At 42.2% G+C, this 23,841-nt stretch overlaps 1 protein-coding gene across 1 annotated transcript in view; it reads right to left on the reverse strand.

Moving 5' to 3' along the window:
• The window catches only part of PLCH1 (phospholipase C eta 1), a 201,824-nt gene extending 178,584 nt beyond the window's left edge, over positions 1–23,240 (reverse strand). Inside the window, exons 1-2 of the mRNA XM_050966208.1 lie at positions 23,131–23,240; positions 22,493–22,564 (exon numbers count right to left, since the gene is read on the reverse strand). The gene's annotated coding sequence lies outside the window, so the exon portion shown is untranslated. The remainder of the gene's footprint in view (positions 1–22,492; positions 22,565–23,130) is intronic.
• Between the last annotated feature and the right edge of the window lie 601 nt (positions 23,241–23,841).

Here is a 23,841-nt window from a genome sequence, read left to right on the forward strand (position 1 = left end):
GAAGTGAGAAACACTTAGGGCCTCATCCTATTTACAATGAAATCAATTGATTTCAATGGGAGCAGTAGGAAGCCCTTCACAGTCAAGCCTAAGGAAGTTTAGCTTTAGGATTTATTTGGGTGCATTTACATGCCATTTGGCAGTGCACGTTTATCTGACAGGTGGAGACAAAGTGACTTTTTTTTTCCCCTTTCTACTGATGCTTTTGCCTTTTTTTTTTTTAAATGGCGTCAAATACTATTCTTAACCATAGGGTTGGAGCTCCAGAAATGTAGGAATGAATGTGAGGTCTTATGTTTATGTCAATACGGATTCTTCATTCATACAGTTGCAGCAAATGACGGCAACCATAATAAATGGAAAGGCAGGCCAACTACACAGCAGGTCCCAGAATGTTCAAAAGGTCACTTTCCCAATTGTAGTTTTCAGTTTGTTTATTTCAGACAAGAAACTGGCGAACTGAAATAGCTAAATTGTGATCACGTTGCCTTCCCCTATTTCCCTGACCATCTGTCACATCATAGTGCTATCCAATTTCCTCCGATCTCTTGCCACACTGTAAACCCTCCCTCAGAAGCACTTGGGCAAAGTTGCCCACTTTTCCCAGCCCAGGGCATCCTTAGGAAATTGCTTGGGGGGTCTAAAAAGGAGAAAATCACAGTTGTGGTCATCTATAATATAGAGCAGTGGTTCCCAAACTTGGGACGCCACTTGTGTAGGGAAAGCCCCTGGCGAGTCGGGCCAGTTTGTTTACCTGCCCCGCCGCAGATCTGGCCGATCACAGCTCCCATTGGCTGCGGTTCACTGCTCTAGGCCAATGGGAGCTGCTGGAAGCGGCGCAGGTCGAGGGACATACTGGCCACCGCTTCCAGCAGCTCCCATTGGCCCGGAGCAGCGATCCGCAGCCAGTGGCAACCGCGATCGGCCGAACCTGCGGACACAGCAGGTAAACAAACCTACCTGGCCCGCCAGAGGCTTTCCTTGCACAAGAGGCATCCCAAGTTTGGGAAACACTGATATAGAGGAATGGCCCCCAAACACTACAGGTGCCAGTATGGGATAGTCTATCCCATTCCTAATAGCCTCTATTGAGGATCAACATGGAAAACTGTATATTGCAGCCAACATTCTCCATAGGTTACAGTCGTGTATCAAAAACCAGGGCAGGCACCAGCTGCGCTGCAGAACTCCATGGGCCACATCTGGCTCCTGGGCTGCCCTTGCTCCCTCTGTATTCCTCAGTGATTCCCCTCTCTGGAGCAGGTTGGAAGGCCAGTGAAGCTGTATGAGAGCATTTAGCAAAGGTAATGGTCATTTTTTCTACCTGAGGTTAACAAATGGCAACCTTTAAGAGGGTTTTACTTTATTTTAATTCATTTATTTAATGGAACTGTTGTTCTCAGTTACTTCTCTGCCTGCTTCTGGGAGTCCATAAAAAGCATTTGTCAGCACATATTGTTGCTGAGGAAGGAGTTAGGAAGAATTTACACTGACTCCCCTGGCAACAGAATCGGAAAGGAATTAGCAGTTACTCCCCAGTCTTCAACAAGCCTAATGGGAGTTTGTTTCTCTCCTGCTATTTCCGTGCAATATTTCCAAGACGACACCCCTCTGCCCCCTTACTCAGCAGGCCCTGCTCCATAGGAGACCTGACTTGCTCTTGCTGCTTTCTTCAGTTCAGCGGAGTAATTGTCCCACCAGACACTCATTGCTAATTAAAGGTAAATTTGTTGTGGGATTTTCCCTTGTTTCTCTTAGCATTTTCCAGTTCTTTGTATATTTTTCAGTTCTTCTGATCCATCTCTGCAGACTGTGGAAAATTCATCTGATAATCCAGTTTGTTCATTTGTTTTATTTAAAAAAAACAACAGCTTGCAGTCTCTCTGAAAATCAATATTAAAAGCTCAATGACAAAGTGTTTCTAATCTATATCGAGGTTTTCAGCATACACATATGGTAAGAATCCCCCCTACCAGCATTGGTCAACCACCTCATTTCTTCATTCATGATCTGTGTTAACTCTTTGGTGTCTGTGGTCTTTTAAGTGTCCACCCAGTTCTTCAAATAGAGAAATGCAGTTTTCCTCTTCAGAAAAGGCAGAGGGCTGGGCACCCAAAATCTGTGGATTTCAGGAGAGCTGACAGCGCCGAGGATCATCACTGCAGAGGTTTTGTGCATCTTCACTGTTGCCTCCCCACCCTTTGTCTGACTAGGATGTGTGCAAAGGATTCTCTGACCAACCTGAGTCTACCCTCCATCAGGAGAAACTACACAAATTAATGCTGACTTGGTCACATCGTAATACCTCACACTATATCTTGATGGCAGCAGGAGAGAGTCTGATAGAGAACAGCTGATCTCCCAGCCACCTCCCATTTTGTCCTCTTCTTATCCACAGAATTTGAACTCCCTTGAAAGGCTTTCAGTGGGTCATAATAGAAGGGGAGGATGCTGTGGAGCCCGCTCTTCCCTCTCCCAGGCCCTCCTTAGTGGAATCTGGGAGCCAGGCTTCCTTCTGCTCACACAGAAGGTAACATTTGGCCCTTCATTATTATTAATTGATATTGCACCATTTGTGAATGAAGCTTTACAAGCAAGTAAAATGACTACTGCCTGCCCTGAGAAGTTGCCATCTTAATTAGAAAAGATACCCAGGACAAGAGCACTTCAAAAGCGCTGTGTCAGATAAAAGACAAGACAGTGGTGAATTTCTGTATGGAAAAGTATAGGAGAGAATATTACCACCCTCAACCTGTAAAGGCACCATAAGAAGTGTCAGTCTCTCAAGTCCAGTATCCTATCTCTAACAGTGTTCAAACGTGATGCTGCAGAGGAAGGCAAAAAATCCCCACAGTCAAACAATGGTAACAGTACTGCAAAAGCTACTAATTTTTCCCAAAATAATTAGTTATAGTTTATACCATATTCTCCAATAATATTGAGTTTTTCTAAGGCAATGAGCAAATTTTAAGAGCCACCCCTGATGTCAAATATTTAATGCTACAACATGGTGCAGAGGGGGAATGGAAGACCCTAGACAGCCAGAAACACAACATTTAGAGTAGAGCTACAAAAAATATTCAACCCACACAAAGTCAAATTGACAACATTTACTTTTTTGCAGATTATTATGGGATTAAAAATAAGCATTTCTTCCCCACCCTCACTATCCTTTTGGGGACTGAAGTTGTTTTTTTAAAGGTGCTTTAGTAGATAATTGTAGAGTCTGCTGGTCTGTATAAGAGGTTCCCAACAGTCCAGATTCTGTACTGATCTAGTGTGGGTAACTTTGAAATGATGGATGGCCAGCACAGTCAGCAAGCAGTGTTGTTAGTGCCCACTGATAGACCCCATGTGTGGCTGTGAGGCTGCCATATGAGATCTTTTAATTATTTGGGGTGATATTTTAAATTTTGCACTCGCAACATTTTCCAAAAACTTGCTGATTTTGAAACTCAACCTGACAACGTACTCAGCTCTGCGCAGCATGTGGGAAGATCAGCAGAGGTCTCCCTTCTCCATGCAACAAGAAGCTGAGCACTTGCATTACAGGAGATTTGGAGGCAGGTTATTTTTTGCTCCCTTCATCCACACATCTAATGCAAGGGATTTTTTATTAATTATTATTATTAATAATTATTTGTACTGTGGTAGCACCTAGAAGCCCTACCAGGACCCGACTGTGCTAGGCACTGTACAAATGGAACAAAAAGATGGTCTCTACCCCAAAGAACTTACTGTCATATCCACTAAGACTGCTGTGAGGGAAATCCAAGCCTCTGTTCTCTGGACCCGCCCCCCCCCCCCCCCCCCCCCCAGTTGCTTCAAGCTCTTGGAGCCTGAACAGAGTCCAGCCACTGTCCCAATCTAGGGGACCCTAGACACATTCTCAGGGTACAAACCTATCCAGCATCCTCCTCTGAGTGTTGGAACTGTGAAAGTAGAATGAATTATATTGTTAAAATAGAAAGGATTAAAGAAATGCTGTCTGTACCTTTAAGCAAAATTGTTGGAATGCTGCAATCCAGGTTTCAGGAATACAGACATTAACATAGAACAATTGCACCGTTTAAGGGCAATTGGTGAAGTATTAGCCTTAGATCGATAAGAGTTAGTAAGGAAGTAGGATATGCATGCTGTGCCCCAGGTGAATTTTACTGTTTTGCTTTCCTTGTCCTTTTGTGTAATTCCCGCTCTTTTATCTGTATGAATAAGATAGTTTGTGTCTTGCATGGTACTCACATTATCTGGATGTTATTAGCAGACCGCTGTGCTAATAAAACAGAGTGGTCTGACAAATTGTCCTGAGTCTAACTTTGACAATTTGGAGGTCCCACCGAGATGGCAACCGTCTTCACTGAGGCTGTGTGATTCCTGACCGTTTTTGTAGGATGACCGTGGCAGCCGGCACCTGGGCATTTGGCCAGAGCGGTTCTCCACTAGAGCGGAAAGGCGCACAGTGAGGTCTACGCCATCGAACCTGTTGGTTCCCACTCTGTTCTGGTAGGGATCCCGGGATCTGGCATCAGGAATCTGGTCAGGTAATTATTTCTGTGTTTTGTCCGGACTGAGAACTGTCCTGTCTCTGTGTCTATCCGTCCTCTTGTGGAGTGTTTGAGTCTGGGTGCCGTCTCCGTCCGGGGATAGGCCAAGGGGTTCCTGTCCCCGCGATCTGAGTAGTGGAATCTGCACAATCGCAGCCGCACCGCACTTTGGATAAAACCCCTGGTGTGAAAGCAAGGGCGATTGAAGCAGTAGCCTGTGGGCTCCTTTTGTGTGTTGCACTGGGCATCACTCTGACGAACCTGAATTTCCTTCTTGTGTGATTGGTGTGTGAAGTCCTCCTGTATTGGTAACCAGACGTCAAAGTCGGGACCGTTCCCTAAATGAATGCCGGCTCATTTTATGTATTTAGGATGGGTCCAGACTCTTGTAAAAAGGGTCCAGACTCCCGTAAATTTCTGGAAAAATGGTCTAGGCTAACTCAGGGGGAATCCCAAAACTCAGTGGCCACTGTTAAAATCTTGGAACAAAGACTGAGTGGACGTCTTAAAGGACAAACTCGGCCAAGCTAAAACTAAATTGGCTAAAGGAGAGGTTAATTGTTTCATGCAGTGGTGGCAAGAGGCAAATCATAGGTGGACAAAATCAAAACTTGCCTCTCTCAATTATTCAAATAATAAGTTAAAAGCTTTATTAAAAGCCTTCTCTCCCACCACCAGACCGAGCGCTCCTCTTTACCCCGTTCTTCAAACTCCAGATCGATCCAACCCCCTTCATACTCCTATCTCATTGTAAAAAGGACAAAAAGCCCCTTGTTCTGTTCCCCTTTGTTGTCTGCCTCAAAAAATGAGGCCATGGCTACACTAGAGAGTTGCAGCGCTGGTGAGGGGGTTACAGCGCTGCAACTTAGGATGTGGCCACACTTGCAAAGCACGGCCAGCGCTGCAACTCCCTCATTGCAGCGCTGGCTGTACACCGGTCGAGCCTCGGGTGTAGCGATTCCAGCGCTGCTGATCCAGCGCTGGTCAGCAAGTGTGGACCCCACCAGCGCTTTTATTGACCTCCGGGGTATAAGGAGGTATCCCAGAATTCCTGTCCACAACAAACCGGAAGAAAGGGGGAGCTCGGAGTTCAGCCAAACTGCTTATTTAAAAAACAAACACAGCTCCTGTTTGCTGAGTGAGCAGAGGCAGGCAGGGGAATTACTTTGGAATGTTCACAGCTGTTTGCTTGAAGAGAGAAACAGCACGCTCACACGGCAGAGGGGGAGGGGGAAGTCCATGTTGAGCAGATGCTTATCTGGTCTGACCGCTATTTAGGAGTGCATAATTTGCATTTAGTGAATGAGAGAGGGGTGAGGGAAGGGGTCAGAACTTTTAAAATGATTGAAGGTAGGCACTGTGTGTCTTCCAGTCCTTAGAACTTGCAAGGCAGGGAGCTGATGACAGTGTCAGCTCCAAAAATCCAATCTCTGTCTCTCCCACGCTCCCCGTCACATTCCACCCCACTCTCCTCTTTTGAAAAGCACGTTGCAGCCACTTGAATGCTGGGATAGCTGCCCACAATGCACCACTCCCAACAGCGCTGCAAATACTGCAAATGTGGCCACACTGCAGCGCTGGTAGCTGTCAGTGTGGCCACACTGCAGCGCTGGTAGCTGTCAGTGTGGCCACACTGCAGCTCTGGCCCTACACAGCTGTACGAACACAGCTGTAACTACCAGCGCTGCAGAACTGTAAGTGTAGCCCTGGCCTGAGATTCTTTAGTGTTCCACTACCAATTCAGCAAGGAGGGTGGGCTCCTCAACTAGCCCCCACCCTTCCTGGTCCCTTTCCTTGAACATTTCTTTCAAAACTGTGAAATGACCACAATATCACTCACAAATGGTTCATTGGAAAAAGCAGGATCGGGCCCAGGCAAGCAACAGATAAACAAACTGAAAACAGGTTGAAAGCCCTAAGGGAATAGTGTCAGGAGTAAGAAAAGCAGTAAGTGCAGGCATGAACCCCTGGAACAATGCTAAAATGGTGAAATCCGAGGTGATAAAGGTGTCATTTTGAGACATAAACAAGTGATTTAAGGAAAGAGAGTGAAAAGTTAACTCTACAGAGGCTGAAGAGAATTAAGCAGTTAAACTTTGTGGAAAATGTTAAAAAGGACCATGTTAAAGAGAAAAAATTCTTGGTTTCTTTGCAGCCATTCTGAAGGGAAAATGGGCCCTTTTTCCAGAAGAATGCCTGTAAATAATCCATATATATATACAGCTGTGTAAAAACAAAGCAGTGTAAAGAAATGCTAAGGAAAAGAAAATGTGTATGTATCTATTTGTCTGTGAAAATATGTAACGTTCTAAGAATGTAAACCAACACATCTGGTTTGTAAAACTCCTGTTTTCTAGGTGTGAGATAAATTGGTTTTGTTTTTGTTTTTAATGCCACTAAAAATTCATTTGACTCTTTAATTCAAAGTTGCAAAACTGACAGACCTTTTTGCAAGACACAGGTAATTAGTGCTGTTTGGTAACTTGATTCTGTACAAAAATTAAAATGTTTTTAAATAAAGACCAAGTCATGGCTGCAATAGCGCAGTCAAAATCAGGAGACTAGGTAGAGATTCTGGAGTCTTTTTGTTTGGTTGGTTGTTTTTTTTTTTTTGTAACAATAGCAGATAAGAGCTGTAATGAAAAAATAAGAAATTAACAGTGACCCTCTGAAGCAACACCAGAGGTGAGGTGCACAAAACAAAAAGAAGCAATGTTAAAAACACTGAGCCTTAAAATGGCTCTGTGTAATCAGACTGTCACTTTGATAAGGGTACATAAAAACTCTGTAAGAACAAAACAAACAGTTACACCTTATGTAAAAATGGATATGGCTAATGTTTTTAAAAAGTTATATAGAAAAAATGTGCATTTTCCCTAGGACATGTGCAGTGTATATTGTAAAAAGGGGTAAAAAAAATGCAAATGAAACATGCTGCTGAATTAAAATCCTATTAGGGCTCCAAAAAGAGCTGCAATAGGCTGTGTTTTCTTTTTCAGATCCCTGTGTGTTAAGACAGAGTCTCTGAGTTCTGCTGATGGCTTTGAATCCAAAAGCCAAGCCTGTGTTAATGCAAATTACCTAACTGATAAAGAAAGATGAGAATTGCCAGCACAAAAAAAGCTGCAAATAAAGAACATACTTGGTCAGCAAACAAACTGCCTACATAAAAGGCATGGTATAACAAGATACCTTTAATAGATTTGATGCTAATGTTATTGTTAATATTAAACATTAAAATAAATTTAATGTTAGTAAGTACCCCTGTAACAACTTATAGTGTGTATGATTTTTGGAAAAATCCTTTAAAGTAATATGGTAATGATGCTTCTCAGCTATTACTTGTGAATAAACTTAAAGCTTAACACAGCAGGAAAAACATTACAAACTTGGTCTGCTATATAAGAGGAAAAACTTGAGGTACACCACCTCATGAATTTAATAACTAAACAGTGGAGTAATTTCCGCATAACCCTTAAAAAGTAGAAGCCATTAAACCTGGCCTGCCTATAAAACAAACAACAACCAAAAAAAACCCACAAGAAAATATGGAGGTAATTCCTCTGTTTTGCCTGCAATCAGCAAAGGTATTTGTAAAAGAAAGGAATCTTTTAAGTAATAATCAATGCCACTCCAAAAGGGGTAGAAAAATGGTTTTTTTTTTTTGTCTTTCAGATAATCCAAAGTACTGTATAATGGGCTATGTGTATGTGTTAATTCTTGGGGAAAAGTGTTTAAAAAGTATTAGCAAGCAACCAGAAGACAACTGTAAATGTAATGTAAGTACAGTGTTTACCAATAATCACATTTACTATTTGCCACAACGACAACAAAAGAGACTCAGCTTACGGTAAGCACTGATTTAGCTGAGTTCTCTATCAATCTTGGCATTAAATGGCAAACAGTTACCAATTATCTGTTAAAAGGTAAAAAGGTAACATAGTTCCTAGAAAAAGAAAAATGTGGAAAACTGGACCATTCATATTATACACGCAAATGGGGACATGTTAAAAATTGCCACTGCAAAAAAACATAACAGCTTACCATTGGTATAACATATTTTCTGGATGGTCTCCCACAACTACTGGCATACTAATGTTACTACCCCTAATTGTCTTTTTGGTTTTAAATTGTATGTGTTTACTTAAAATGTTTCAAATGTGCTGGTAAATAAAACAAATGTGTGCAAAGCTAAAGCCACAGGCCCAAATCACCTCCCAGTATTTTCTATTACGTGGACTAAATAAGAACTGACACTGGCGATTAATAATCTTAGTGTCAAAAGGGGGATATGTAGGAGCAGGATTTTATACTGTCCCATAAGAATTAAAGTATAATTTGATTTCATCCTGTTAGCCACCTTTTTTAGCAGAAAAAAATAACCCCCTGGGACTATAAGATTCTGTTTTCCCATATGCATTACAAATTGGGCTCTCTCTTAACTCTTTCTTTTGTTTTAAGATTTAGGTAGTAAGAGACAGGATTCTCTATTGTGTCTATGTTAAGTAAATTAGAGAAACATTGAAGGCCTGGGTCTCAATGTAAATTGTCTTGGTTATTAATTATAAAACTTAGCAAGGTTTAATTTGCAATGCTTTTTTGCTCGATATAAAATACTACTGTTTGTATTCTCAATCTATTTGTGTAAATAAGGAATGTATGCATCAGGAAAAGATAAAGGTGTGAAGGCCATTGTTATAGCCAGAGTCAAGGAAGAAGTAGTACAAAGACTTAAAGAACATCAAAGAATCACCAGGCAGTGCTTACTACCCCGACGGCTGTTAAACTGTCTGGCATCTCAGAGTGGATACATGCTTCGCCGTGTAAAAATGCACCATCCCCAGTGAACCAATCATCCCCTCAGGACCACGCAGAGTCAATTGTGACTCCAGAAGAAGACGTAGAGGAACAGCCTGCAATACCTTACAATCTACGTTCTCATAAGGGTTGCCAGAAGCAGACGACAACCTAAAGCAAGGCCCAAGAAGAAGCAGTAGTGAGCCTAGCACCTGCTGCCTGGTGGACATAAAACTGTGACTGCGGTTTCCTCAGTTGAGGTTGTCAGAACCAGAAGGGCCCTGCCTCCAACATGCGCCTCCAGTGGCGCCTGTTCCTCGACTGCTGGTGTCTTAAGGTCTGGGGAGTCCACAATGACAATTCTTTTATCCAGCAGCAAGTGTGGCTAGCTCAGACCCTTATTATTTCTAAATTCTGGGTCTGCAGCCACATCCCAGCCCACTCTCAAACTGGTGTTCCTGTCCTGGCTATCCCACTCAATTCCCCAGACCTCACTGGAGGACCTTGTCTGTTTAACACAATATGGAACAGTAATGACACCTGGGAAGAGGCTATTGGCAGTTCCTTTATCCCACTTGGGGAGTAATACACCAGGCAAAAAGGCTCCTGAGGTTACAAGCAGTAGTTAAAATAATAGCAAATAAAACCGGAGAAAGTTTAAAAACCCTGGCCAAAGAAACAGGGGCGATCCGACAGGTGGCCCTCCAAAACCGTCAGGCATTAGACATAGTGCTGGCGGCCAAAGGAGGGACCTGTGCTCCCATTAGAAAAGAATGTTGTGTGTTTATACCTGACAATACCAATGAGGTAATAGATTGCGCTAGCCACTTAAAACAAATCGCATATCTTCTCCATGAAGAGCCGAGTTCTTTATGGAAGTGGCCAAGTAACCTGTTCAATTTCTCTGGCATAGAAAACTGGTTGTTTCAGGGAGCCCTAACTATCCTGTTTGGATTCTTAGTAATTTTTGTATGCTTTCAGTTAATCTCCTGTTGTATCCAGAATTGTGTCACCCAGATGACTGCCCCAAAACAGAGTGCTAATATGCTCATTTTAAATATCACTGATGAACAAAGAGATAAGGAACGGTTAATTTGTGAAACCCAGTAATTGTTGGTCATGGCGTGCGCTTGACCAAAAGGAGGGATTGTGAAAGTAGAATGAATTATATTGTGAAAATAGAAAGGATTAAAGAAATGCTGTCTGTACCTTTAAGTAAAACTGTTGGAATGCTGCAATCCAGGTGTCAGGAATACAGATATTAACATAGAACAACTGCACCGTTTAAGGGCAATTAGTGAAGTATTAGCCTTAGATCGATAAGAGTTAATAAGGAAGTAGGATATGCATGCTGTGCCCCAGGTGAATATTACTGTTTTGCTTTCTTTGTCCCTTTGTCTAATTCCTGCTCTTTTATCTGTATGAATAAGATAGTTTGTGTCTTGCATGGTGCTCACATTATCTGGATGTTATTAGCAGAGAGCTGTGCTAATAAAACAGAGTGGTATGATAAACTGTGAGTCCTGAGTCTAACTTTGACAGAACCCACTGTCCAGCCACCTATTCCCACTCGGCACAGCACTGACCCTTCAAACTCCCCCGTACTCAAACACACCTGTCTTCCAAAACTCCACCCCAAAGATGTGAAGTTTTTAATTTACAGTTTAACTCCCTCAGGGGCATGCAGTAGTTGTGAAGCAGTCGACTCACACACACATTGTCCAGTCTAACATCTTTATATCTGATCATGTAAAGAACAAGAGAGTATATATAGATCATACACAAGAATCAAACATACTAAACATAATGTCCCTCACTAGCTCACCCTTCCTTTGGGAGATCACCTGTGTTCTGGCAGGCAGGATCCAGGTTCCTCCACTCCATTGCCTGCCCCTCCCCCCACCCCCCAGCAGCCTTGGAAGCCTCCCTCATCCTAATCTGGCACAAAATGGCTCTCTCTGTTCCCCACACCCCCCAAGTCCCTGTGCTGGGTCAACTACTTCTTTTGTTCTGCTTTTTGGCAATTTTCCAGTGCTGTCAAACCCCACCGCCCACCCTCCCAAATTTAGACAAGGGGAGAAAGTGTCTTCTCCCAGCCGGAACAAACCATTGTCTAAAGGTGTTTTACTCTGCATAGACAATCCATTGATCGTTGAGTGCCGAGATTACTTCCCATTGTCTTTGGTCTGGCAGAGACATAAATGACACAACCCTACTAACTCATAGTGGATCCACATACATATAAACTTTCCAAAACACCGTAATTTCATGACACAATTTCATAAAACTATCCACAATTCAGAAATGATACGGACAGAACCTCCAATTCATTAGAGCTACAATCTTTCTGTAAGACAAGAGACAACAGGTGGAGACAGACAGACAGACGGGGCACAAGGTACCCTGGATGGTGAAAAAAAGAGTCTGAAACACTGAATAGGGAGAAATAAAAAATTTATTTCAAGGCTTCAGAATGTACAATAAATAATAAGAGGAAATTTTAGCAAAACAGACCATTGTTTCTTAAGGTTAATAAACTTTCCTCAGTGAACATGCAATGTAAAAGTTTGGAGATGTAAAAAAAAAAGAAAATGCAAGGATGTCGATCAATAATTCTAAATCATATCAGAGCAATAAAAATTATATTGCTAACAGCTGTATTTCCTCTTATTTTGTAATAAGCTACATTATAGAATGTTTATCCTAGGGTACTAATATTTAATTCTAACACTCATTACCTGTACTACAAATAAAAGGAATTCAGGAGAGGGCTGCCAAATTGTTTTACCAGGGCCTAGTCAGTGTTACTGAATCAACAGTATCTTGAATGAAGGGGATGGTGACCCACACTTTTCCCATGAGGGGTCATTAGGAAATAGTCCCACAGTTGGGAATATTAAGCTCCCTCAGATGCCAATTTAGGAGTTCCTGATAATTCCCAATAATTGGGATAATTGAGGTCTTCAGCTCCCTCAGTGAAGACTGAAGCAAGAGGAAACAACTTCAGGTTTACTCTTCATGCTTGAGAAGAACAATATCCAAGTTTTCTGGTGAATGATTCCATCATGCCAAGGACAGAAAATTTTTATTCTGCTCCTGGAGAAAACAGTTCCACTGTCTAAAGATGTCAGCAAAGTGGACTATGCAGGCCATCAACATTGAATCATTGAAGGTGTGAGCAACAGGAGGTTGCTATCCTTCAAGAAAACATGCAACTCTGGTCTTAAGTGCATTGTTAGCACTTTATCTATATGAAAGCCACCTCACTTTAGTGTGAAACAGCAAATGCTGGTGAAAGAAACCAATGTTCTCACAGAGTGATCCAAGAACATCAAGAATCCATTCAACAACTGTTAATGACAGTCACATCTTTAATAGCTTCATGAAGTACCTGGCACAGATTTTAAGGCCTTTTCCTAATAACAAGAGCATAGCAGTGTGTGAAACAATGACACTATGGAGCAATAGGCACAGTGATTCGGAATGGTAACAAGGCTACATTGTGCTTGTAAATTTTTGTCTGTTTCCAGAAATGCCTTGAGTAAACATTCCCGTGTTCTAGGATAGCTTTAGAAAAAAAACCCGCCTCTTCATCAGCACGAGAGGCACACCTTGCAAAAGCCAGGAGCTGTGCAGCACCAGAGACTTTCCAACTTCCTAAGTAGTCACGCTTCCTGAGTTTTGAAAGCAGATGCTCTCAGATGTCCTCAGCCACATCACTAATATGGCATGAAGCCGTTGTTATTTGAGAAGCCCAATGTTTACAACTTGATAGCTGCTTCATGCCTTGTAACTTTTGAAACCACTGCTTGCAGAAGGGTAAGATTTTCTGGAATAACACCCATCTCAAATGGCTGTGTGATTCATAGGGTGAACCATTAAATGCCTGAGTGGGGTTCATGCTGATATTGCCAGTTTGGGTTATCATGTCCTGTTGATTTTTTTTTATTTGTTTTTTAATATTCTCAGATTTGTCTTTCACAGACTGAAGTTTGGTTTCTAAATATTGTGTCAACTCTGAAGATTTCTTGTTCTCAGCTGCAATCACTTTCCATCATATCACACACTGTTGTTTTGCATCAATCAATACAGAAACCACACGTTTTTGCCATCGTATTTCCTCATTTTCTTTTTTCGCCATGACTTGAACAGCATGCCATGCAATGATCAATCTTTCTGAATCACCTCCAGCCACATCTGAGCCTAAACAAAGAGTGAATGATGTATGCAACATGGTCACAGGAGGCTCAGCAGTGCTTTTGGTCCTTAGCAATTACAGTTGACACATCTGGTATTCCAAAGCAGTGATACACTTGGACATGGTCTGTGTGCATGGCTACTTGCACTTTGAGTCATACCTAGTAAACAGTGTTTGTAATGGGACTTTTCCTGTTTTGTGTAAAATAAATTCAAACACACACACACGTTCACTAGCAGAGGCTATAGCAGCCTTCTACACACTCACCTCTTGAAATGGTCTACAGTAAACAACCAGCTGGTATTTTCAATGGACAAGTAAATTGAATACCCTTACAAGGATAGATCATGACAGGGCTTACAGTGGGTATTTACTTTTATTATTTTATATTTATTGATTTTTTTCCCAAAAAAAGTTTATATTATTTGATGACTGACCTCAGCCTTCATGGATCTCTCCAGGCCTCCTCTGCGTCTTTGACCCATAGTTTGGGAAACACAGATTAAGAATTTTGCTTTTTTAAAGGGAAACAATAGAATCATAGATTAATAGAAATGGAGGACTGGAAGGAACCTCAACAGGTCATCTAATCCAGTCCTCTGCACAGAACCAGGACTAAGTAATAGCTAGACCAGGGGTAGTCAAGCATTTTTTGTCAAAGTCCAAATTTCTTGGTCAAGATATAGTCAAGGTCCAGACTCCAGAGAAACATTTTTCACACCGCAATAACAATAATGATAATAATAACTAAATAATAAGATTTTGGGGTCTGTTCAAAAGCGTCTGGCAGTCCAGATTTCGCCTGTGGTCTGCCTGTTGACTGCCCCTGATCTAGACCATTCCTGACAGGTTTATCTAACCTGTTCTTAAAAACCTCCAATGACAGAGATTCCACAATCTTCCCAGGTAATTTGGTCTAATGATTAACTAATCCTGCCGTTAAGTATAACCTAAATCTCCCTTGCTGCTATTTAAACCCATTACTTCTTGTCCTATCCTTAGTGGATAAGGAGAACAATTCATCACCATCCTCTTTATAACAACGTTTTACATACTTGACTAAACAAACCCAGTTTTTTCAATCTTTCCTTGTAGGTCATGTTGATCTTTTTTGTTGCTTTCCTCTGGACTTTCTACAGTTTGTCCACATCTTTAGCTCCATCAGTTGCCCGGAACTGGACACAATACTCCAGCTGAGGCCTTATCAGTGCTGAGCAGAGCAGAAGAATTACTTCTCATCTCTTGCTTACAACACTCCTGCCTTTCTAATTTTGTCCCTACATGCTTGTGTTGTTTTGTTAATATTCATCCTTCATAATAATAATCTGAACTAATACAGAGAATCATATATCAATACTAAAACTCTAATTTAAGAAAGCAAATGTCACTTTAATAGGTCATCATAGCTTGACTGCTGAAGATGCTGCCTATTAACAAAACCATTTTGACACAGACAGCTATACTATCCCATTAAAACACAAACAAAATGATCAGTCATCTCTAACCAAACAAATCTACTTTTTACTGCTGAACCAAACAATACTCCTTTAGTGACAGTCTGCCAGCTAGGAGTTAATGGTTCCCCTAGAAAAAGTATGTGGATGCATTCTAAACTCAGTATGTAACTCAAAGCTTAAATGGAAATCCATACACCAATCAGAGATGCTTGCTTCATGTGCCTATATCCTACATGCCATACAGATGGTGTGATCTGTAGTACTAGTGACTATCTATTGACATGCAAAAGGTAATTAATTTTCATTGACTCTTATAAAGGTTGCCCAGAAAAACAGACCTAATTCTTTTAAAGGCAAAAAAAGGCTATTTTAAATTAGCTCCCACCAAATAGTACAAATGAAAATTTGTGACTAACTAACTACAAATGAAATAATTATATAAAGTATGAATCACAATCACATATTTATTATTTTCTGAGTGCCAACAATATGTTCAGCACTGTACAATACAGAGAGGAAGACACAATAAGACTGCTCTGCATTTTTGAAGCACCTTCGTTCCAAATATCTTCATGTACTTTACAAGCTCTAATGAACTGAGCCTCAGCATAAGTCTGTAAAGTAGGTAAGTGTTATCAACCCCATTTTACTGAAGAAGAAATTGAGGCATAGACAGACTGTGCTGCCCAAACTTACACAGAAAGTCTGTAACAGAGCGGCAAAGACATCCCTAACTGTAAGATGAGCTATAGTTACAACCTGATCTTAATGGCAAAACTACTTTTGGCTTCAATTGTAGCATGAGTAGATCCTTAGGTGATATCACCATTAAACACTACTCAGGCTATGTCTACACTGCCGCTTTCCACGCTAAAACTTTTGTCATTCAGGGGTGTGAAAAAACACCCCCCTGAGCGACAAAACTTTTTGTGCTGAAAAGCACCAGTATAGACACCAGTCAGGCTCCCGGCGATAAAGCTACCAACACTCGTTAAGGGTGGGTCTTTTTATAGCCAGGAGAGCTCTCCGCCAGCAATAAAGGGTGTCTACACTGCCAATGTCACAGTGCTGCTGCACCAGTGCTGCCACGGTCACGCTGTAACGTGTAAAGTATTCATTAAAAGACAGGCTTCTTTTTATGTAAGCAGTGTAGTTGTAGCTGTACTGGTCCCAGGATATTAAATAGACAGGGTGGGTGAGATATCTTTTACTGGATCAACTTCTGTTGGTGAGAGAGGCAAGCTTTCATGCTACATGAGCTCTTCTTCAGGTCTGGGAAAGATACTCAGGGTATGGCTACACTTACAGCTGTATAGCGCTGGGAGTTACAGCGGTCTTCGTACAGCTGTGTAGGGAAAGCGTTGCAGTGTGGCCACACTGACAGCTACCAGCACTGCAGTGTGGCCACATTTGCAGCATTTGCAGTGCTGTTGGGAGTGGTGCATTGTGGACAGCTATCCCAGCGTTCAAGTGGCTGCAACGTGCTTTTCAAAAGAGGGGGCTGAGGGGGAACGTGGGAGAGAGAGAGAGTGGATTTTTGGATCTGTCAGCTCCCTGCCTTGCAAGTTCTAAGGACTGGAACATACAAATCACCAACCTGCAATCAATTTAAAAGTTTCGAGCCCTTCCCCCACCCCTCTCTTATTCACTAAATGCAAATTATGCACTCCTAAATAGCCTTCAGACCACATAAGCAGCTGCTCAACATGGACTCCCTCCCCCCGCCGTGTGACTTCTCTCTTCAAGCAAACAGCTGTGAACCTTCCAAAGCAATTCCCCTGCCTGCCTCCGCTCGCTCGCTCCAGCAAACAGGAGCTGTGTTTGTTTTTTAGATAAGCAGCTCGGGGGAGCTCGGAGTTCAGCCATTCTTCTGGTTTGTTGTGAGCAGGCATTCTGGGATACCTCCTAATACCCTGGAGGCCAATAACAGCGCTTTTGGTGGCCACACTTGATGAGCAGCGCTGCATCACCAGCGCTGCAATCGTTACGCCCCAAGCAGACCAGGTGTACAGCCAGCGCTGCAGCCAGGGAGTTGCAGCGCTGGATGTACCTTGTGGGTGTGGACAGTTACTAAGTTATAGCACTGTAAACCCACCACCAGCGCTGCAACTCTCCAGTGTAGCCAAGCCCTCAGAATGTCACAGCTAAATGCAAGGTTGAAGAGATTGATTACCATAAGTAGTTAGCACATATTCTAAGGGACCATTCAAGATGTTAACAAGCCACTCTACCTGGAATGGTCCCTTGGAATATGTGCTCACTACTTATGATGCTAAACAATCTGTTCCACCTTGCATTTGGCTGTGATGCTAGCTAGGAGTACCTTTCCCAGACCTGAGAGCTCTGTGTGGCTCAGAAGCTTGCCTCTCTCACCAACAGAAGTTCATCCAATAAAAATTTTATTAAGATGATGTTTTAAAAAAAAGTGAATGGTACAGAGTTTAAGCATAGAAGTTTCTGGTTATCAGGGAATAACAGACGAACAGGGGTGCGAATTTCGGTTTAAGATCCAGTGGCATAAGGAATACATAATCTGCAATATCCTCAACTGGGGGTAAAAGGTTGATGGGTCAAAGTGCAGACATTGAGATATGAGGGTATGTTGTTCACACAATGGCTATGTTTGGGTGTGGAGTATAATGAGTGGATACGATTATTACCTTATGCACCTTGTCTCAATAAGGTTATGTCTACACTAGAGAGCTTACAGTGGCACAACTGTACTGATGCAGCTGCGCCAGCCACTCTAAGGGTATGGCTACATTTGGAATTTCAAAGCGCTGCCGCGGCAGCGCTTTGAAGTGTGAGTGTAGTCAGAGCGGCAGTGCTGGGAGCGAGCTCTCCCAGCGCTGCATGTAAACCACATCCCTTACGGGAGTAGCTTTACAGCGCTGTATCTTGCAGCGCTCAGGGGGGTGTATTTTCACACCCCAGTTGCAGCGCTGTAAAGTGTGAGTGTAGCCAAGCCCAAAGATGTCTCATGTAGCTGCTCTATGCTGACAGGAGAGAGCTCTCTCTTTGACCTAATTAAACCACCTCCAACAAGTGGCGATAGATATTTTGGAGAGAGAAGCTCTCCCACCGACACAGCACTGTGCACACAACCACTTACGCTGGCGAAACTTATGTTGCTTTGGGGTTCACACCACTGAGCAACATACGTTTTGCCGACATAAGTGGTAGTGCAGACAGGGCCTAAGCTTCTTTGTAATAACAGAAAGATTCTCCCCTCAGATCCACATGGTAATACTCAACTACAGTACTAGCACTCCCTAACATCACAGGAAAAGTGACACAGAGGTCAGAGAAACACTAAATACTGAAGCTGAGTACTAATGTAGAGACCTGAAATGAGAATTTTCCCCTGTATTTTGAGGATAAACCCATTTTGATGTCTATAGTATTTTTTGATAACACATCAGTGCAAAAGCACTCCTGCTTATTGCCGGGCTTGGGATCTACTAGCAGCAATTCAATAGTGGATAACTTCACCTTCAACTCATAAAGAGAGAGATTTTTTTTTCCCTTTAAAATATTGACGGGCTTGTCCCCAGAGTCATCTGGGAACACAAGCCTTAAAGGGTGAAAGACAGAATTGTTAACTCAATTCCCTAGGCAACATCCCAAGCTGAGCTGGTATTGTTACAATAATGAGTTCCGCTCCACCTGATCCAAAAGCACCAGCTGATCCCTATTTTACAGGCTTTTTAAATGAGAAAATGCTTTTCAGCCAGTGCCATAAATCTTTTAATGAATCATTGATAGTCAGATGATAAATCATAATATTCTTTTGCTGTACAACCTAACCTTTTATCCAGAAACTGACTCCTTCACAGGCTATATAGAAGGTATAAATATCTGTTCACTCTATTGGGATTACTCCAGGAGCTGTTGCTCAACAGTACAGGAAGATTTCAACAGCGTATACACTGCAGTGCAGTAGTTTCATAGATTTTTTTTCTTTTGTATAGAACCTGCAACCCTCATACCAATGAGTAATCTATTTATTTTAGTAGGTCTGTTGGGACTACTCGTGTTAGTAAGTCTTGCAGGATTGGGCCCAGACTTCTTTTAAGTACTGTTATGGTGGGCATTTTTTGGCTATAGTAATTATATTTACATTTAATAGCTTCTGAAGCTTTGTGAAATATGGGTTATGAACCTTAAGAACAAGTATATAAACAGAGTTTATGTAAAGGACACAAGCGCTGTACTTTATAACACAGCAGGTATCTCTTGAACAAAGAAGCCCTGAATAGTACATTTGATACAATTGATACAGTCTTACATTTGTCTTGGTAACTTAAGAATTATGCATGATTCTTTTGGGAGGTCTCTTCATTTCTTTTGCTCTCCAGAATTATGTGCCGTACTTTCTAGCAACTTATCTAAACCTATTAATTACAACAGACACACAGCTGTGAGCCATACCACAAAGGATGAAGATCAATTAGTGAAATAATGTTTGGGGGAGAGGTTGTTTTTTTTGGGGGGGGGGCAGCGGTTTGTTGGTTTGTTTTCTTAATTTTTTACTTTAGGGCTAAAACTGTTTTTTAAAGTCTTAATTAGATGTTTGTAAAGTGCTTTCAGAAAGGGCCCAATCCTACCAGGTGCTAAGGTTAAGTCAATGGCCTAGAGTGCTCAGCATCTTACAGGATTGGACCAAAAAGTGCTACATATAGATGCTAAGAATACACTCAGGGTGAAATTCTCATCACTTTGAAGTCAATAGCAAAACTCCCATCGACTTCAATGCCTTAGTTCCTTCAACAGAGCTGCAAACAGAATCCAGCTCTCCAGACTCTCAGTCCTTTTTCCTAACCACAAGACCTCTGTAACTGTAAGATGAACTACAACTGTTAGGGTCTCTTATCTGAATGGCAAAATTCCCATTTACTTCAATGGGACCAGGATTTCACCTCTAAATATTCCTAAGCAAACTGAGGGCCTAATGCTGAGAAATGTTGAGCACCTGCAGCTTCCTGAAAGCCGTAGCCTCCTGAATCTCACAACCTTATTGTTCAACAAGACAAAAATAAACTTTTGCACATGAGGGTCTAAATGAACAATAGGAATTCTATTTCGTATTTTCTCTTTGAACTGAAAAAATGAATACAATTTAATGTAATTCCTGAAACAGACCTTGGAAGAGATACACAGTTCTTTATGACTTATCTTCATATCAACTGTATCTTGAATATCAAATAATGCCTATGAAGCATTGAATTAATGTTAAAAGCAACAAAGAGTCCTGTGGCACCTTATAGACTAACAGATATATTGGAGCCTAAGCTTTCATGGGTGAATACCCACTTCGTCAGACACAAGCTAAGGCTCCAATACATCTGTTAGTCTATAAGGTGCCACAGGACTCTTTGTTGCTTTTTACAGATCCAGACTAACACGACTACCCCTCTGATACTTGAATTAATGTTGTAATTGCCAACAAAATTTCTCTCTCCAGGCTCAATATTTCTTCCAAAGTTATTCATATGAACAAGACATGAGCTTCTTATAGTCAGATATATGTAATAAAGATGGTACTTATTGAGGGCTTCACTGGAACTAAGATAAAAGACATGGTTTCTTTATAGCCTCAGCATATTGATGTACTGTAGAACTTTATAGCATCTCATCAACCAGAAGAAAATTCTAACTGAAAATAGATGGCAGATACTGTAGATAGGGATGGCAGAATTCAATTTTTTAAATAATGGCCATGGATAATATCAATGTTTATTTTAAGCATTTTTCCCTATTTTTATTTAAATTTTCACAGTTGTGCAGAAATATGGATTTGAGCTTTTTTGTTGATTTTTATTACACTCTCACACTTGTGGGAAATTATAAGGGGTAATTATTACAGATAATTATTTAAGGACAGTAGATGTTGAGATTCAAAAAGTTCAAGCTTTATAACTGTTAAAATACAAATTGTCAACATCACATCCAAGTATACAAAATAAAAACTCTAATAAGTTCAAAAGCAGCAGTTTTCTTAATATGCCTATCTGTAAATTTTGATTATCATCAATGCACCTTTTTTGTCAGTTTGTATGCATAAGGTGAAATTGACATTTACCAATAAAATAAATTCTTCCAAGCCTAACTATACATATTTATTTTAAATACTTTGGCGATAAACATTTAAGAAGCTGATGATCAAATCAGAAATTCTTTCAACAGTCCAAGTTTTAAAAAAATCCTGGCCCAAATTACTCAACCTATTGTTCTTTCAAAACTAATTTTGCCTGGCTATAAATCCAGACTGCACCGAACCCCTCTCCCTTTGTTTCAGCCCCATCTCCCCCCCTCCCCTCGATTTTTCTAACTAATTATCTGACTCCCTGCTAACATTGCTCTTTGCAATTTACCTCCAGGAACCAATAGGAACACATGTCATTGGGAATTAGGGAATTGCAGGATACAAACCAGCAAACAGGATCATAAACTACCCAAATGTCAAAACTTTCTTTAACCCTTAAATCTGAGGGCAACACACCACATTTTATTCCATTCACTAATACAATGTAAGAGAACTAGTCTTACAAAGCAGAAAAATGATTATTTAATTCAGATGTCTTTGTTGTCCTGGAGACCAAGTGCTTAATAGCCCTATTATACGGCAACATACTGCATTTCATTCCATACAATCAAAAAGTAAGGCCCTAGTCTTTTAATTCATTCTACAGGGCAAGGTGATCAATTCCAACTACAGCTAAAGAATTCCCTAACTCCGTTTAGGAATCCATGTTTCTTGTTTGTGGCAATAACTGCTAGAAAAAGCTCATCAGCTCTTTCATCTCTGCTGCTTACCATACATCAGCTAAATAACCACACTGAGTTACTGAGAGGAGCTGGAAGGACAAAAGCAATGCTGAACCACCTAAAATATAAGCCTGTTGACATAATAATCTAAGAAATATGTACATGTACCAAATTTAACGCTCCTGGTAAACAAACTCCGTTAACATTCCCTGAGAATACTGTTTAAGAATAAGGAAATATGCTTTCCAAAGAACACGAGACTCTGTATTGGCTATCTTAACTTTTATGGCTCTGGTGAGTCAGTCAAACGGCAAAAGACGGGTACAGAAAATGAGATGGGAGACCCACAAGAAAAGCAATTAACCTTTCTTCAAAGGCTAACCTTTTGCTCTCTCTTTCACCTACATCTCTGAACTCATCTGCTTAATACAAATGTATTACAAAGACGGAAATATTAAATCAAAAAGACTTTACTTGACTGGAGGTGAATCAAATCCATCACTGTTTCCACAACTACTTTTTATTCTTAATTAATGTTATCTAAAATCAAAACATACAAGGCAAAGGAGTTCTGTCTCTCTCAAGCGCCCACTTTGGGGCACACAGCAGGTGGCAAAGTGGAAAAGTACAAACCAGCCACAGAACAGAAGACTTCTCCTTAAAAAGTATCTGTCGCACCCATTATGTTCGGTTAGTTTAGAGAAAACAGATGAATGAAAAAGATGTACCAATTTCAAGAGGGATCCTCACCCCACTGTTCCGGCTTTCCAGCTCCCAGCCGAAGGAAGGCACATCCGAAGCTGTTAAAAATCATTGAGACGCTTGTATGTGGTTATTGTCTATCTAGTAACTGGATATCAGTCATTTCTTCTGCTTGCGCTCCTCGCCTCTCTTTGCCTTCTGTCCCCCTTCCATTAAATGCAAATGATTCACGCCATTTGAGACTAGTGTGAGCTCCTCATTTCCATGGCATTAAACGGAGTGCTTAACATGCCTCCCCAAAGGGGCTGTAGCAGACACAATGACCTCTCCCTGGCTCCCTGGGGCCAAGACACTTGGAGAGGCCATTACGTCTACTCCAAGGAAGCGAACAAAACCTGCCTCCCTTTGGCTGCACCTCGAGTCGGTACCAGCCCGTGGGGGGAGGCTGGTGGCTCCAAGGCGTCTGTCCCGGCCCAGCGGGTGACAGCAGACAGCTCCTAACCATCTCCCGAGCATGTTACCCCCCCCCGATGAAACCGGCGGCCCGGGGGGCTGCGCCACACAACTTACTGGGATGCAGCCACCGCCTGCCACGGGAAAGTTCACGAGAACTTGGTGCCTGTCGTTAGCCCTGCACCCCAGTGCCCACCGGGCAAGCCCGTACCTCTGAGCGGCTCCCTCTCGCTAGGGCATGTCCCCCCGCAGCGGGTGCAGAGCGGGTCTTCCCCAGCCCCGCAGCAGGAGCAACCGGCAGAGAAGGCGCCAGCACCAGCTCTGCTGCCGCCACAACCTGCGTCCTCATTCAAACACACACAGCAATGCCCCCCAGCCGCGCGGCGACAGCAGGAGAAACCCGGAGCGGGAGCCGCCCGGACCGGAGCGCCCCGCGCCGCCTGCCCCGGGCACGCAGCAGTCGCTGCCAGGCCCTTTCCCCAGGGAAGGGCGGGTGGAGGGTGCCAGCTGCGGGGCCGGATCCTGCTCCCGCTGGAGTCACTGTAGGGTCACGATCCTGGCAAGTCAATTCCCCGCTGGGGGGGCTGTGCTGACTGCAGCAGAGTTGCCCCAGCATGCTGGGTGCTGTTGGTTATTCTGCCATTTCCATACTATCAGGATAGTTGCAGACACTTGGGAGGGGTGTCTTTTTGATAGTCTGGCCTAGCTTCTTCAGTCCTTCCTCGGGCAAAACTCTATCTGAAGTCAATGGGAGTTCAGCTTCATGAACAGGGAGAGGAGGATTGGGTCCTCACCCCACCCTGGGAAAGCATGAGTAAATGGGAACTACAGCAGCTGGTGGTGGGAGAATTAAATCCATTACCAACCTGTGGGCAGCTGCTCTGCAGCCCCTCCTCCACTGCACCTATCTACCTCACCTGTA

Source organism: Gopherus flavomarginatus, chromosome 8, assembly GCF_025201925.1.
Source record: "Gopherus flavomarginatus isolate rGopFla2 chromosome 8, rGopFla2.mat.asm, whole genome shotgun sequence".
NCBI lineage: Eukaryota > Metazoa > Chordata > Testudines > Testudinidae > Gopherus > Gopherus flavomarginatus.